The sequence below is a fragment of the Balaenoptera musculus genome, chromosome 10 (assembly GCF_009873245.2).
Source record: "Balaenoptera musculus isolate JJ_BM4_2016_0621 chromosome 10, mBalMus1.pri.v3, whole genome shotgun sequence".
Taxonomy (NCBI): Eukaryota; Metazoa; Chordata; class Mammalia; order Artiodactyla; family Balaenopteridae; genus Balaenoptera; species Balaenoptera musculus.
Genome location: NC_045794.1, coordinates 96,239,594 through 96,254,288, shown reverse-complemented (window position 1 = coordinate 96,254,288; position 14,695 = coordinate 96,239,594). Strand labels below are relative to the sequence as shown.

Genomic DNA, 14,695 nt, shown 5'->3' with positions numbered 1-14,695 from the left:
ACATTCCAACATTTAGAGGTTACGCAGAAAAATATACAAAAATAAAGTTTGAGGAGTGACCAGTGAAGTAGAAGGAACACTAGCAGTGTGTGGCACTGTGGAAACCAAGAGAAGAAAGTGTTTCTACGAGGAGGAGGTGATCATCAGTGTCAGGTGCTACTTAGAGGTGAAGTGGTATGGAGGACAGAGAACTGGTCATTGGTTTGGCAAGCTGGAGGTTGGTGGTGATACTGACAAGAGCTTTAATTGTGTTATTTTTCTTGAACTTTTTATTTTAATTAATTAAATAGAAGTATAGTTGATTTACAATGTTGTGTTAGTTTCTGGTGTACAGTAAAGTGATTCAGTTATACATATATATATACATCTTCTTTTTCATATTTGTTTCCATTATATGTTATTACAAGATACGGAATATAGTTCCCTGTGCTATACAGAAGGACCTTATTGTTTATCTATTTTATATATAGTAGTTTGTATCCGCTAATCCCAAACTCCTAATTTATCCTGCACCCCCCCTTCCCCTTTGGTAACCATAAGTTTGTTTTCTGTATCTGTGAGTCTGTTTGTTTTATAAATAAGTTCATTGGTATCATATTTTAGATTCCACATATAAGTGATACCATATATTTGTCTTTCTCTGTTTTACTTACTTCACTTAGTATGATAATCTCTAGGTCCATTCATGTTGCTGCAAATGGCATTATTTCATTCTTTTTCATGGCCGAGTGGTATTCCATTGTATATATGTACCACATCTTCTTTATCCATTCATTTTTCATTGGCCTTTAGGTTGCTTCCGTGTCTTGGCTATTGTAAATAGTGCTGCTATGAACACTGGGGTGCATGTATCTTTTCGAATTAGAGTTTTCTCCAGATGTATGCCCAGGAGTGGGATGCTAGATCATATAGTAACTCTATTTTTAGTTTTTTAAGGAATCTCCATACTGTTTTCCAGACTGGCTGCACCAATTTACATTCCCACCAACAGTGCAGGAGGGCTCCCTTTTCTCCACACCCTCTCCCAGCATTTATTATTTGTAGCCTTTTTAATGATGGCCATTCTGACCAGTGTGAGGTGATACCTCATTGTAGTTTTTTTTTTTTTTTTTTTGCTGTGTTGGGTCTTTGTTGCTGCACGCAAGCTTTCTCTAGTTGTGGTGAGCAGGGGCTACTCTTCGTTGTGGTGTGCAGGCTTCTCATTGTGGTGGCTTCTCTTGTTGCAGAGCATGGGCTCTAGGCACGTGGGCTTCAGTAGTTGTGGCACGTGGGCTTCAGTAGTCGTGGCACGTGGGCTCAGTAGTTGCGGGTCACAGGCTCTAGAGCGCAGGCTCAGTAGTTGTGGCACAGGGGCTTAGTTGCTCCACGGTTTGTGGGATCTTCCCGGACCAGGGCTTGAACCTGTGTCCCCCGCATTGGCAGGTGGATTCTTAACCACTGCGCCACCAGGGAAGTCCCCTCATTGTAGTTTTGATTTGCACTTCTCTGATAATTAGTGATGCTGAGCATCTTTTCATGTGCCTATTGGCCATCTATATGTCTTCCTTTGAGAAATGTCTATTTAGGTCTTCTGTCCACTTTTTTTTTTTTTTTTTAAAGCTTTTTTTTTTTTTTTTTTTTTTTTTTTTTTTTTTTTAATACAGGGTTTAAAGTCACAAATTAGTTTTTTTTTTTTTTTAATTTTTTTTCTTATTTATTTATTTATTTATTTATGGCTGTGTTGGGTCTTCGTTTCTGTGTGAGGGCTTTCTCTAGTTGTGGCAAGTGGGGGCCACTCTTCATCGCGGTGCGCGGGCCTTTTCACTATTGGCCTCTCTTGTTGCGGAGCACAGGCTCCAGACGCGCAGGCTCAGCAATTGTGGCTCACGGGCCTAGTCGCTCCGCGGCATGTGGGATCTTCCCAGACCAGGGCTCGAACCCGTGTCCCCTGCATTGGCAGGCGGATTCTCAACCACTGCGCCACCAGGGAAGCCCCTGTCCACTTTTTGATTGTGTTTTTTTTTGTTATCGAGTTGTGTGAGCTGTTTGTGTATTTCTGAAATTAAGCCCTTGTCGGTCACATCATCTGCAAATATTTCCTCCCACTCCATAGGTTGCCTTTTCGTTTTATGGCTTCCTTTGCTGTGCGAAAGCTTGTAAGTTTGATTAGGTCCCATTTTAAAATTTCTATTGCCTTGGGAGACTGACCTAAGAAAACACTGCTACGATTTATGAGAGCTTTAATTTTTAATGGTGAGGGTGGAAGTCCAGTTGGAGTGAGTTGAAGAGGGAAGAGAAGAAAAGTAGAGTCATCAGCATGAAGACAGTATGTGATTTCAGCCATTTAAAAAATATATAATATATACATGTTGAAGGTAATATAAAAAGGAATACAACTTATTTAAGTGGTAGGAGTATGGGGCTCATTGGTTTTGATTTTAAATGTTCTCTTTTTTGAAAAAGTACAGAGGTATTGTGTTTAAAAGTAATTATACCAGGCTTCCCTGGTGGCGCAGTGGTTGAGAATCTGCCTGCTAATGCAGGGGACAGGGGTTCGCGCCCTGGTCTGGGAAGATCCCACATGCCGCGGAGCAACTAGGCCCGTGAGCCACAACTACTGAGCCTGTGCGTCTGGAGCCTGTGCTCCGCAACAAGAGAGGCCACGATAGTGAGAGGCCCGCGCACCGCGATGAAGAGTGGCCCCCGCTTGCTGCAGCTAGAGGAAGCCCTCGCACAGAAACGAAGACGCAACACAGCCAAAATAAATAAATAAATAAATAAAAAGAACATGACCAAGGCTCACTGGAGCCCAGACCTCAAAATAAATAAATAAATAAATAAATTGCAAAATACAGGTAATGATAGTTCTTAACTCGGAGTATTAAAATAGTAGAGGAAGATAATGCTTTAAAAAAATAATAATAATAATTATACCACATCAAAAATTGTACATGAATGTTCACAACAGCATTATTTATAATAGTCCAAAAGTGGAAACAAAACAAAAACAAAAAACCAAAAGTGGAAACAATCCAAATGTCCATCAAGTGATGAATGGATAAACAAAATGTGTATATCCATACAATGGAATATTATTCATCCATAAAAAGGAATGAAGTGCTGACACATGTACCAACATGGATGGACCTTGAAAACATTATGCTCAGTGAAGGAAGGCAGTCACAAAAGACCACACAATGTATAATTCTATTTATATAAAATGCTCAGAATAGGCAAATCCATAGAGAAGGAAGGTAGATTAGTGGTTGCCAGGGGCTGGAGGGAGGGAGAAATAGGGAATTACTACTAGTGGGTATGTGGTTTCTTTTGGGGGTGATGAAAATATTCTGGAATTAGATAGTGGTGATGGTTGCACAACAGTGAATATACTGAAAGCCTCTGAATTGTATACTTTAAAAGGGTGATTTTTATGGTACATGAATTATATCTCAATTTTTAAAATTACAGTTTAAGTACAGAACACTGAGGGAATAAGAATGTGTCCTTGAGTTTTCTGAGGTCCACAAATGAAGCCTGAACTTACATAAACTATGCAGTTTCTCTGTATCCTGCCTTCCTCTTCCTCTCACAGGGCTACTACTTATCACCTCAAATATCCATCTCCACAGGGATTATATGAAACCAAAGAAAGCAAAAGTGAAAAAAAAGGTGCAAACTATTAGAGATAGCTTATATATAACTGTGAAAAGGATCCCTTTCTCTCTAATTTGTAACTAACACTTTACTAACACTGCTCAGCATGAATCTGACATCTTAACAGCAACTGTGAAGTCAGGAACTCCCTAAGCTGCTGAAACCAGGTTTCCACGCCAATTTTTTGTTTTGTTTCGTTTAAGGCTAAACAAGATCCCCAGGTGTTTGACTTCACATGGAGTTGCAGTTTCTTTCCAGTACACTGAAGTGAAATACTCTGCCCAAAGCAAAAGTCACTAAAAGCAGTTTAAAGGAAAAAGATGCTTATAAACCAGGAGACCAGAAAAGTACATCAATTTGCAAGACAGACTCTAAGGGGGAAAAAATGCTATTTCCGAATCTACTTGTACAGATATGCCTCCCTGTCCGGAGTTTTCTCCACAGCCCGGGCGCTTACTGGGTCCCCAGCCACACCCGAGCTGGGGTCAGGTAGGACACTGGCTGTCAGAGCCTGAGGCTCAGGGGGGCTTCTTCCCAGCACTTCTGGGCACTTTGCACAGGTCCGTTCTTTTCCACTGAGAACACAGATGACAGACTTAAGTGGTAGCAGGATATATGTAAGCTATAGGTCAGAAGAAAATCTCTGCAGCATATACAGTCACTGGGTTTATCATGGGAAGGAAGTGTGGGACTCTCCTCTGAGTTTTGTAATTATACTAACACAATGACATTAACAGAAATCAAAATTTTTAAAAATTCTGCCACAAGTTTGCCATCTCAATAAATCACACTTTCTTCTTTCCTATGCTCTCTTTTGGTTTTTCTCTACACACATACACAGTTCTTATATTTCAGATTTTAAAATATTTTTCTCTACTGCACATCAAATTATCAGCATTTCCCCAGTAATCATGGAGTCTTTATAACCATATGTTCTATAATTTACTAATGTAGTCATCTGTAGATACAACATTTAAGCACCTAACAGCAATTTTTGCAATAAAAACAGTGCTGTGAGGAACTTGACCTTTGAAGATTTTTTAAATGAAGTACATTCCTCTAGTTTGGGAGAGGATTTGGATTTTAAAAAAATGTGCCTTTTCTACTGTATAGTGTCAGCTTTGTAAACAGAAATCAAAGAACAGATTAGTAACAAATTATTGCTATTAGAGTTTAATACGATGTCACTTGAAGCAAGGTAATTAACCTAGTGACCCCTAAAATGAGCCTAAAATTTTATAATATTATAATAATAGGACAGTGGAAAATTACTATTTTTAATAGTTGGCTCTTGGGACTTCTCTGATGGCACAGTGGTTAAGAATCCGCCTGCAAGGACTTCCCTGGTGGCGAAGTGCTTGAGAATCCACCTGCCAATGCAGGGGACACGGATTCAATCCCTGGTCCGGGAAGATCCCACATGCCGCAGATCAGCTAAGCCCATGTGCCACAACTACTGAGCCTGCGCTCTAGAGCCGGAGAGGCACAACTACTGAGCCCAAGCACCTAGAGCCCGTGCTCCGCTACAAGAGAAGCCACTGCAGTGAGAAGCCCACGCACCGCAACAAAGGGTAGCCCCCACTCGCCGCAACTAGAGAAAGCCCACGCACAGCACCGAAGACCCAATGAAGAAAGAAAGAAAGAAAGAAAGAAGGAAGGAAGGGAGGAAGGAAGGAAGGGAGGAAGGGAGGAAGGAAGGAAAGCAATCTGCCTGCGTCTGGGAAGAGCCCACATGCCGCGGAGCAACTAAGCCCGCGTGCCACAACTACTGAAGCCCGCGCGCCTAGAGCCCGTGCTCCGCAACAAGAGAAGCCACCGCAATGAGAGGCCCACGCACTGCAAGGAAGAGTAGCCTCCGCTCGCCGCAACACGAGAAAGCCCACGTGCAGCGATGAAGACCCAACGCAGCCAAAAATAAATAAATAAATTTATTTAAAAGAAAAAATGTTGGCTCCAGAATGCTTCCCAGAGAGGAGGTTTATCTTTGGGAAAATATTTTGATAAGCTCCTTAAAGGTGGAAGGTAAACCTTGAAGCCACAGATTAGGAGAGATCTATCGATTGTCTAGCAAAGGAAATTAATGGAAATTTGGAGGTAGGGGAGAACAGAAAATAGGAGTGGCCTGGACTACAGAGGGGATGGGAACAGCAGTCCAGAGATGGGTAAGGAGCTGCATCCTTCAGGACAGAGCGACCCACGAGACAGTGACATGCTGCGTGCCTGGGAGTGGGGAGGTCTTAGGGGTGGACCAAATGCCTCTTAAGCAAAGAACAATCCAAACCCCAATTTAAGTTAGTGTGCTATTGCAAGGTAATACCCCTTTGTCATCCATACCTTCAAGAAAGCCTGCTGGACTCATAATAGCCTTGACTGTGGTTTGAGGGGAAAATCAAAGAAAGGTCTGAAAATAGGAATAGTAATTCCTACCTTACAGGTTGTTATGAGAATTAAAGGAGTTAAATTTGAAAAACCTGGGGGAGGGTGTTGGCCTCCTCACATAATGTGGGATATAGGGCTTATGCCCATTTTATTGACATTTCAAGGTAAGTGATTTAGACTGATTATGTAATGTACGTTTTATTAGCTTATCTTATTTCTTTATTTAGGTATATAAAATAACTACTTTTAAAAAAACATGAGCTACACTTCAGCAATACCATGGAGTTTAGTTCCCTGACTTTACAATATTGTTCCCTCTCCTAAATGACCTCCATCAGTGGTCCTCAAACTGCAGAGTGTATCAGAATCACCTGTAGGGCTTCTTAAAACCCAGACAGGGCTTCCCTGGTGGCAGAGTGGTTAAGAATTTGCCTGCCAATGCAGATGACGCGGGTTCGAGCCCTGGTCCGGGAAGATCCCACATGCCGTGAAGCAACTAAGCCCGTGTGCCACAACTACTGAGCCTGCGCTCTAGAGCCCGCAAGCCACAACTACTGAGCCCGCGTGCCACAACTACTGAAGCCCGTGCGCCTAGAGCCCATGCTCTGCAACAAGAGAAGCCACTGCAATGAGAAGCCCGCGCACCGCAACGAAGAGTAGCCCCCTCTTGCCGCAACTACAGAAAGCCCACGCGCAGCAACAAAGACCCAATGCAGCCAAAAATAAATAAATAAATTAAAAAAAAAAAACAGACAGCTCTTAAAACCCAGACAGCTGGGGCCCACCCCCCAGAATTTCTGATTCTGCAGCTTCTACTCTCTACCCAGCACAGAAATCCTTTTTAAATGCAACTGATTATTTCCTTCTCCTCTTTAAAGCCCCTTTTCTTCCCTCTGACTTTTGGAAAAAGTCCAAATTTGTTAACTTGACTTATAAGACTGCATGAGCTAGTAGCCCCTGCTGACCATTCCAGCCTCATCTCTCAGCCTTCGACACGCACTCGACGCTCCAGCCGTAGCACCCTTCTTTCAGACCTTAGAACCCACCACTTTCTCTTAGAGCATGCTGCTAAATGAAGCAATTACCACAGTATGGAAAGAAAGTCTCAAAACTTGAGCCCCACCAAACACCACGATAAAGCAGCTAGTGGCACTAATCTTCTAGAACTGGCTCCCCCCTCCAGTCACCCCAATCATTCTTGCTGAAAACATGTTTAGTATTCACTTTATTCTTAATCTCCTCAGTGAAAAAGGCATCCAAATTTCTCAAACTGCCTCCTTCCAAACAGGCATCAGCTAAAGAGCAAAACGACCCAGGAATCAACTCCACTTTGCGCTCCACTCCCTCCACTCCCGCTCCCACAGGCTTACAGCTGGGGCTGCTTCCCCGTCCCTGAGTCAATATTTTCTTTGTGACCAGAGATAGTGTTCCTTGAGGCAAGATTTAGGCACGACTGTGCAAGGTAGAGCACGGACTGGAAACAGACGAGGGAAACAGGATTCTCCCCGCCAGAACTCCACAAGCCCAGGTACGGCTCTCGCTTTCCTGCAGAGCAGCACCAGGTAAATGAGGCTCTCCTGTGCAGGCTTCTGCAGGCCCATCCACTCTAGGTCTTCCTGTAAAATAATCACCCAAGGTACTCTGGTCACTTCCCTGAGTACCTCCCAGGATCACTCCCCTAAGATGTACAGCCTGGAAGCACCTGCACTGTGATAAGGAAAGCAGAAGCAAGGTACCGCCTGGACCTTCTGTCATTCCCGCCACCAGGGCTGGGGAGCAACACCCCCCTTAGAAGTAAAAGTGAAACAAACAATGGGTACCTAACCTCAACTCGACATTCAGGTAGCTCTGAAAAATACAGACAAGAGTTTTTGAGGAAAATAAAGCTCCTTGAGGGCTGACTGGCAAAAAAGGGCACTGAAAAATTTATATTTAAAGCTTTATATTAACATAGGAGCTTAGGGCACTTAAAAGGAACAGATCATAAATATAGTTAACAAAGTCCCTATTCCTCATATAATTAAACCACAGAGGTCAAAAACTACCTTTAAGTCACTCATTTGGCCATACCATCTATATAATTACTGGGAATTTTTCATTTGCAGATATGAAAACACCTACCCAATAACCCTACAGTATGGTAATCCAATCCTGTGTACTTTGTGGCAGTGGTTAGATGGAGGTATTAGAAGGGAGATACCACGAAAGAAGGAAAAGTGTTTATTGAGCATTTACCATACTTGCTAAGCACTCCCCATTTTACACTTGAGAAAACCAGGGCTCAGAGAGGTTAAGCAGCTTGCCCATATCAGTCAGTGAGTCAGAAGTGACTCCTAAGTGGTCCCTCTCTACCACACTGACTAGTACAACTGAGCTGTCAATTCTCCAGCACAGTGCCCTGGGAAGACACAGAAGCCACTTGTGCGTGTGTCAGAACAATGTACCTTGACTTGGGAATGGAGCCCAGTGGAGCCAGGCAGAGTTAAAACATGATACAAGCAACTGTATTAAGAAACATAAATTTCTGTGAAAATTCCAAATTAAATATAAATTAGGAGAGAATCCCCATAGTACAAGAGCAAATGAATTTCTCTAACAGACCTGCACCTATGTTTAGAGATCATTAGCTTCTTCAATGCTGGGCGCAGGGCAAAGGCTCTTAGAACAGAGTCACAAATGATGAAGTTAGAAGGATCTTTTGAGTTCATCTCCCTCTTACTTTTTTCAAAAGAAAGAAACTAAGGCTAAAGAGGTCAAAAGACTCATATAAAGCCATAAAGAGAGTAGGTGACATAGCCGGGCCAGAAGCTAAGTCTCCTATTTCCACTATCCCAACCTCAAACTGAATCAAAAACTTGGTAACAACATGGTAACAGGCAAACTGCATTACACTCAGACCAGCATCATTATCACCAGAAATTCCAGGAAAGATGTCAGAGGAGGTTGTCCTCCTGCTGTTATAAACCTTAGGGTTAGACAATAACTTTTTTTTTTTGGCTGCGCGGCATGAGGGATCTTAGTTCCCCGACCAGGGATCGAACCCACGCTCCCTGCATTGGAAGTGCGGAGTCTTAACCACTGGATCGCCAGGGAAGTCCCAGGAAGCTGCTATTTTAAATTAGGTGTTCAGGGAAGGCTCAATGAGAAGGTGATGTGAAGAACGTAAGGGGCAGGACTTCCCTGGCGGTCCAGTGGTTAAGAATCCACCTGCCAATGCAGGGGACACGGGTTCAATCCCTGGTCTGGGAAGATCCCACATGCCGCGGAGCAACTAAGCCCATGCGCCACAACTACTGAGCCTGGCTCTAGAGCCCACGAGCCGCAGCTACTAAGCCCACGTGCCTAGAGCCCGTGCTCTGCAACAAGAGAAGCCACCGCAATGAGAAGCCCACGCACTGCAATGAAGAGTAAGTAGCCCCCACTCTCTGCAACCAGAGAAAGCCCATGTGCAGCAACGAAGACCCAGCATGACCAAAAATAAATAAATTAATTTTTAAAAAACTGTTAAAAAAAAAAGAATGTAAGGGGCTGGGTGAAGCAGGGGTGTGGGGCAGAGACAACAGGAAACCAGGCTGGCCATACAGGGAAAGGCAGGAACAGTCTGTTCTAGAACAATCTCTAGGGCTCAGAGTCTGGAGACTTAGATTTCAATCAGAGAATCATAATTGAGGAGAACTTTACAGGTCATTTAGTGCAACTACCCATCACATTATTAAACACCTTTATTACAACTCTCAGGTGACCATCTTGTCACTGTTCCTCACCTTAAGTGGGCATAATACTACTATACAGGGTGGCTGTGAAGATTGAGTTAATAGAAGTAAAATTCTTAGAACTGTGCCAAGTCTATAGTAAACACCCAATAAATAAGAGCTATTATTGAGTGGTGACAGTAGTAGTAATTATCCTAATTTTACAGATAAGCAAAATGAGGCATTGGGAAGCTATATCACTTTTGTTAAGTTTTCAAAGTTTAAAGTGGTAGAGCCAGAATTTGAACTTTATTGTAGGTGCTAATTACTATATCCCACTGACTGCAAAAGCAAAAAAAAAAAAAAAAAAGTGGTACTTGGACTTTAATCCCATAACCTCAAGTCACACAAATTAAGGATATTTACAAATGAAACTCAAACACAAGAAGAGGGAAATGATCTGTTGTTTCATGTCTTTAGAATGTTAGCTAGAAGGCTAACTAGTTATCTAGGAAGACCAGGAATAGTTGTATGGTTTTGTTAAGGAAAAAAAAAATCTATTAGTCCTAATTAGAAATCAGACCCTTCCCAAGAATAAGCTTTCTGATAACTGGACTGGTGCTTTCAATCTCATTTCTCACGTTACTCTTACTGATAAAGGTATTTAATGATTCCAAAGAAATTAACTTCCCCAAACAATCCAGAACATTAGCAGAGAAAAAAAATACATACAAAACCTACATCACAAACACTTAGAAAAAGCAGAGATGTGTTTATAACTGAAAAAGAGGCATAATACTGGAAGTGAAAACACAGTTAGCAGTTAACTATGCCTACAGAAAAGAGGTGAATGTCTCTCTCCTCATTTATGAATTGTGAGCATAAATTAACAAGCCTAAATGTTCAAAAAGGGGAGGTGATTATATGTATACTATTTCAAACAGTGGTGTCTTCAAAATCAGTTCATAAACCACACTGAACGTCAGCCTCATTACTTCAGTCACATGGTGCTGCTGAGAATCTAGCACCTCCCACGAGCTGAACATCCTATGAGGTATTCACTCCACAAACATCTACTGACTAGTGTTCTAGGAGAGAGGAGTGGGGTGGTGAAAAAGACAAAGGCCCTGGGGCTTCCCTGGTGGCGCAGTGGTTGAGAATCTGCCTGCCAATGCAGGGGACACGGGTTCGAGCCCTGGTCTGGGAAGATCCCACATGCCGCGGAGCAACTAGGCCTGTGAGCCACAATTACTGAGCCTGCGCGTCTGGAGCCTGTGCTCCGCAGGAAGAGAGGCCACGATGGTGAGAGGCCCGCGCACCGCGATGAAGAGTGGCCTCCGCTTGCCGCAACTAGAGAAAGCCCTCGCACAGAAACGAAGACCCAACACAGCCATAAAAAAAAAAAAAAAAAAAAAGACAAAGGCCCTACTTTCACAGAGCTGACACTGTAGGCAGTATTATGAAGAAGAAATTAAGGCTCAGGTCCCAGGTCTGGCAGACTCTAAAGCCTACGCTGTATATTTCAACTGTACCATCTCTCACTGGCGAGTTACAACTTCAGAAAGTCCACACCTAAGCATGCAATCCTGACACCATTGCCTGGAACAACTTAGGGTTTCTCTCTGTTGGCAGTCCACTATCACCTTCTCAGTGAAGTGTTCCTCCCCCACTCCCAAGAGCAAAGATTGCTCGGTCAGGAGTTAACATACAGTGACCCGTATAAGATTCTTTTTCTCCCTCATTAGCTCCTAAACTCCCTCAGGGCAAGAACCATAGCTCAGCCTCTTTGTAAGTCTAGAAGATGGTACCTAAGGTAGATATTCAATCAATGGCTGAGTGGAGTTCATGAGAGCAATTTCAATAGAGTCGAGGGGTGCGGGCCAGACTGCAATGAAATAAGGAGTAAACAGAAGGGAAGGGCATAGAGTTTGCTTTTTAAGGACAAATCTAGAAAGGAAACAGATGGGAAGTGACAGTAGTTTGAAGAAGAATTGTGGCCACAGGAAAGGTGGGTTCTTTTGTTTGTTTTTTTAAGAATGAGAAAGACTTGAACATATATGTTGGTAGGGTAGTACAGTGCAGTAGAAAGAGCGGGGATGTCAGAATCAGAGACCTGAATTTGCATTCTGGCCCGGTCACTATGTCTGTGGACAAATCACTTAACCTCTGTACTTCAACTTACACACATATAAAATGACAATGATAAACCTGCACTTCACTGTGACGATTACAGCACTTGGCAAAGAGAAGAGATTCAGTAAGTGGTACCAATGATTATTACCATATGTGGAAGCCTGGAGTCTGGTTTGCTAACCCCTCCCGCATAGTTTGTGCTTCAGTCCAGAATTCCTGTCTCATTCCTTGTGTAATATCTGACGGCAAAGAAACAAGACCCTTATTTCTCCTGTATGTGCCACCCTCTGTGCTATTCCACTTCCTTGTGACAGTCTGCATGAGCTCATGAATGGCTGCTGTGGAAAATTACTGATGTCACCAGCTGAGGAAGAGAGACAATCTGGAGAATAAGCAGATGAAACTGATGTTAAATTATCAAATGTACCAGATTTTGAGCTCCTGCCAAAGCGTTCATTGAGAACTAGGAAGAGAGAAACCAAAAACACAAACACACAGAACCTTGTTTAAGTTTCTAAGCCAACAAGGTGTCCCCAGCATCCACTCTGGGCACTGAAAGATGGCGGTATGATAAAAGAGATGATTCCTGAGATCCTTTCTCAATATTTTACCCTGACATCAGGTTCATTTCTGTGAGGTACCTCACCGACTCTTCTGTCAACCTGACAAGTTCCCAAATTCACAAGATTAATATTTAAACAATTTTTGTTCACAGCCTTCTAAAGTTGATGCCATGGGTCGTGTTCAGCTGTTACCTATATCTGGTCAAGAAAAACACCTCACCCCGGCCCTCTCTCCCAGATCACACACCCCCATGCTTAAAAAGGGATACGAAGAGGGCTAAAGCCCAGGCTAATGTAACAATTAGTGATGAAAAGGCTACCGGCACCTGGGATTATTAAAAGACAGGAAAGATGTTGACTATTATTTAGAATCAATTACCAGCTAATCATGGAGAACAGAAATAAATATGTAAAACAAAGAAGATATAACTCCATCGTTTAGAGTTCAGAGAGAACTGGAAGATACAGAAAAGAGATAAAGAGGAAAAGGAGGAAATATATGTGTACCTACAAACTTAATCATAAACAATCACAAAAGCTACAAATAAACAAGTCGAAGTTGAAAATTCACTTTTTGTGAAACAGAGTCTGATTAGGAACTTGAATTTACCAAGAAAGAAAAAGAAAGAAGGGTAAAGAATATTCCAGACACTTCTAAATATCCCACCAAAGAGCAAGCAAAAAAGAGCCAGCAACCCACCACAAATCGCATATGCAGCACAAGCCTGGAAAATATGATACAGTCATTCGTCACCAAAAAGAGACTTTAAATCACCTCTCCCCGCCGCCCCACATAAAAAGCATCTTGGATCGATCATTAAACCATGTATGAGAATAATTTTCAAAATTCCAATCCTAACCACACTGGCTGAGTCCTGGCTAGTACCTGCCTCAATTTCTCCAGAGTTAAAAACCCATATTACAGTGTGTTCCGAGTCTGGCCAGAATCTGAGCCCGTGTTCTGACACCAGACTTGAATCTTTAACGTAAAGTTACAAGTCACACCTGAAGAAGACTTTGCTGCTGTAAACGTATCCGAGGCAGCCGTTTTTTCAAAAAACCCAAAAAACAAAAAAGGTCGCCGGCCTGAGGTGCGGCTTCTGTAAACTGCTCCCAGCCGCGGGAGGGGGCCGTATTCGGGCTCGAGCGCCCAGGGCACTTCAGCTCGGGCGCCAGGAGCCCCCCTTCCCGCTGGGCCGGCTGGGGGTCCCGCCCCGGGAGGCCGCCCCCCGCCCCGAGCACCGCCCGCGCCCCTCAGGCCTCGCGCCCCTCAGGCCTCGCGCCCGACCTCGAGAGCCCGGGCCTAGCCGGGACCCCCGCCCCGCGCGCCGCACGAGCGAGGGCCGGGCCGGCCGGCTACGGCGCCGCCTTGCTCCTCGGCCCGTCAGTCCGTGGGTCAGTCGGTCGGTCCACAGACCCTCACGTCCCCACCGGAGGGGCACAGGTGGGCGCCGGGCCCCGCAAACCCAGCGAGTCTCGGCCAACCTCTCGCTCCGCACTCACCTGCCCCGCGGCCGACGTCCAGCTGCCCCGCGGCCGTACGCCACCGCCACCACTGTGCCAAAGCTTGTCAGGCTGGAGGCTCGACCCCTATCGGCGCTCGGCGGCGTCACCGCGCACGCGCGCCGGGCCGAGCGGGCGGCCGAGGGGCATGCTGGGGGCTGTAGTCTTTCTGGTCCGTTGGCCGGGAGGTGCGGTGGGGTTTGCGCGCTTCTGGACCCCGCACACCAGCCTCCTTTCGGAGACTAGGCCGCGTCCTCCGGCGGGGGTGGGGGGGTCGAGCGTTACTGGGGGTGGAGGTGGAGAGGCGACCTTCGAAGCCCAATTTTGGCCTAGCGATGCCCACCTGGCCTCCCGTCTGCGCTGCATCCCTAGGAGTTAGGGGAATATGGGGTGGACCAGTGGTCAGGATGGGGAATAGACGCGGCAGGGCTCTTGGAAGGAGCGGCTTACCTGATATTCATTTTCTAAACATTTAAGTGCCTTCTTTACGGGTGTACAAACCATTCCTAGACCGGCCTGATCCACTCTTACACAATTCACAAGCCTTGGAAGGAGCCGCAACTAGTAACAAATTGGTTGAGGTCCTACCCGAGAAATTCAATCTTCGGGCATGATGCAATGAGAGGGTGTAGTCAGAGGCCTGCATTTGAGTCTATCAACCACGCTAACATTTGGCTCACCCATAAAATGAGAATGTGAACTTGTGGTGGTTGTGAGAACTGGATGCTGTCTGAGAAAATGTTAAAGTGCAGTACGAATGAACAGTCCATGACGGTAGCAGGGCCCATCTCC

The 14,695-nt window shown here is 44.5% G+C and overlaps 1 protein-coding gene across 11 annotated transcripts in view; it reads right to left on the bottom strand.

Moving 5' to 3' along the window:
• Positions 1-14,005, bottom strand: part of SGSM3 (small G protein signaling modulator 3) — a 35,817-nt gene extending 21,812 nt beyond the window's left edge. For 9 of the 11 annotated variants that reach the window (XM_036866146.1, XM_036866142.1, XM_036866145.1 and 6 more), the window contains exon 1: positions 13,904-14,003. The gene's annotated coding sequence lies outside the window, so the exon portion shown is untranslated. Of the gene's footprint in view, positions 1-13,903 lie in introns of all 11 variants that reach the window. The other 2 variants (XM_036866152.1, XM_036866143.1) reach the window with 2 other exon arrangements.
• Between the last annotated feature and the right edge of the window lie 690 nt (positions 14,006-14,695).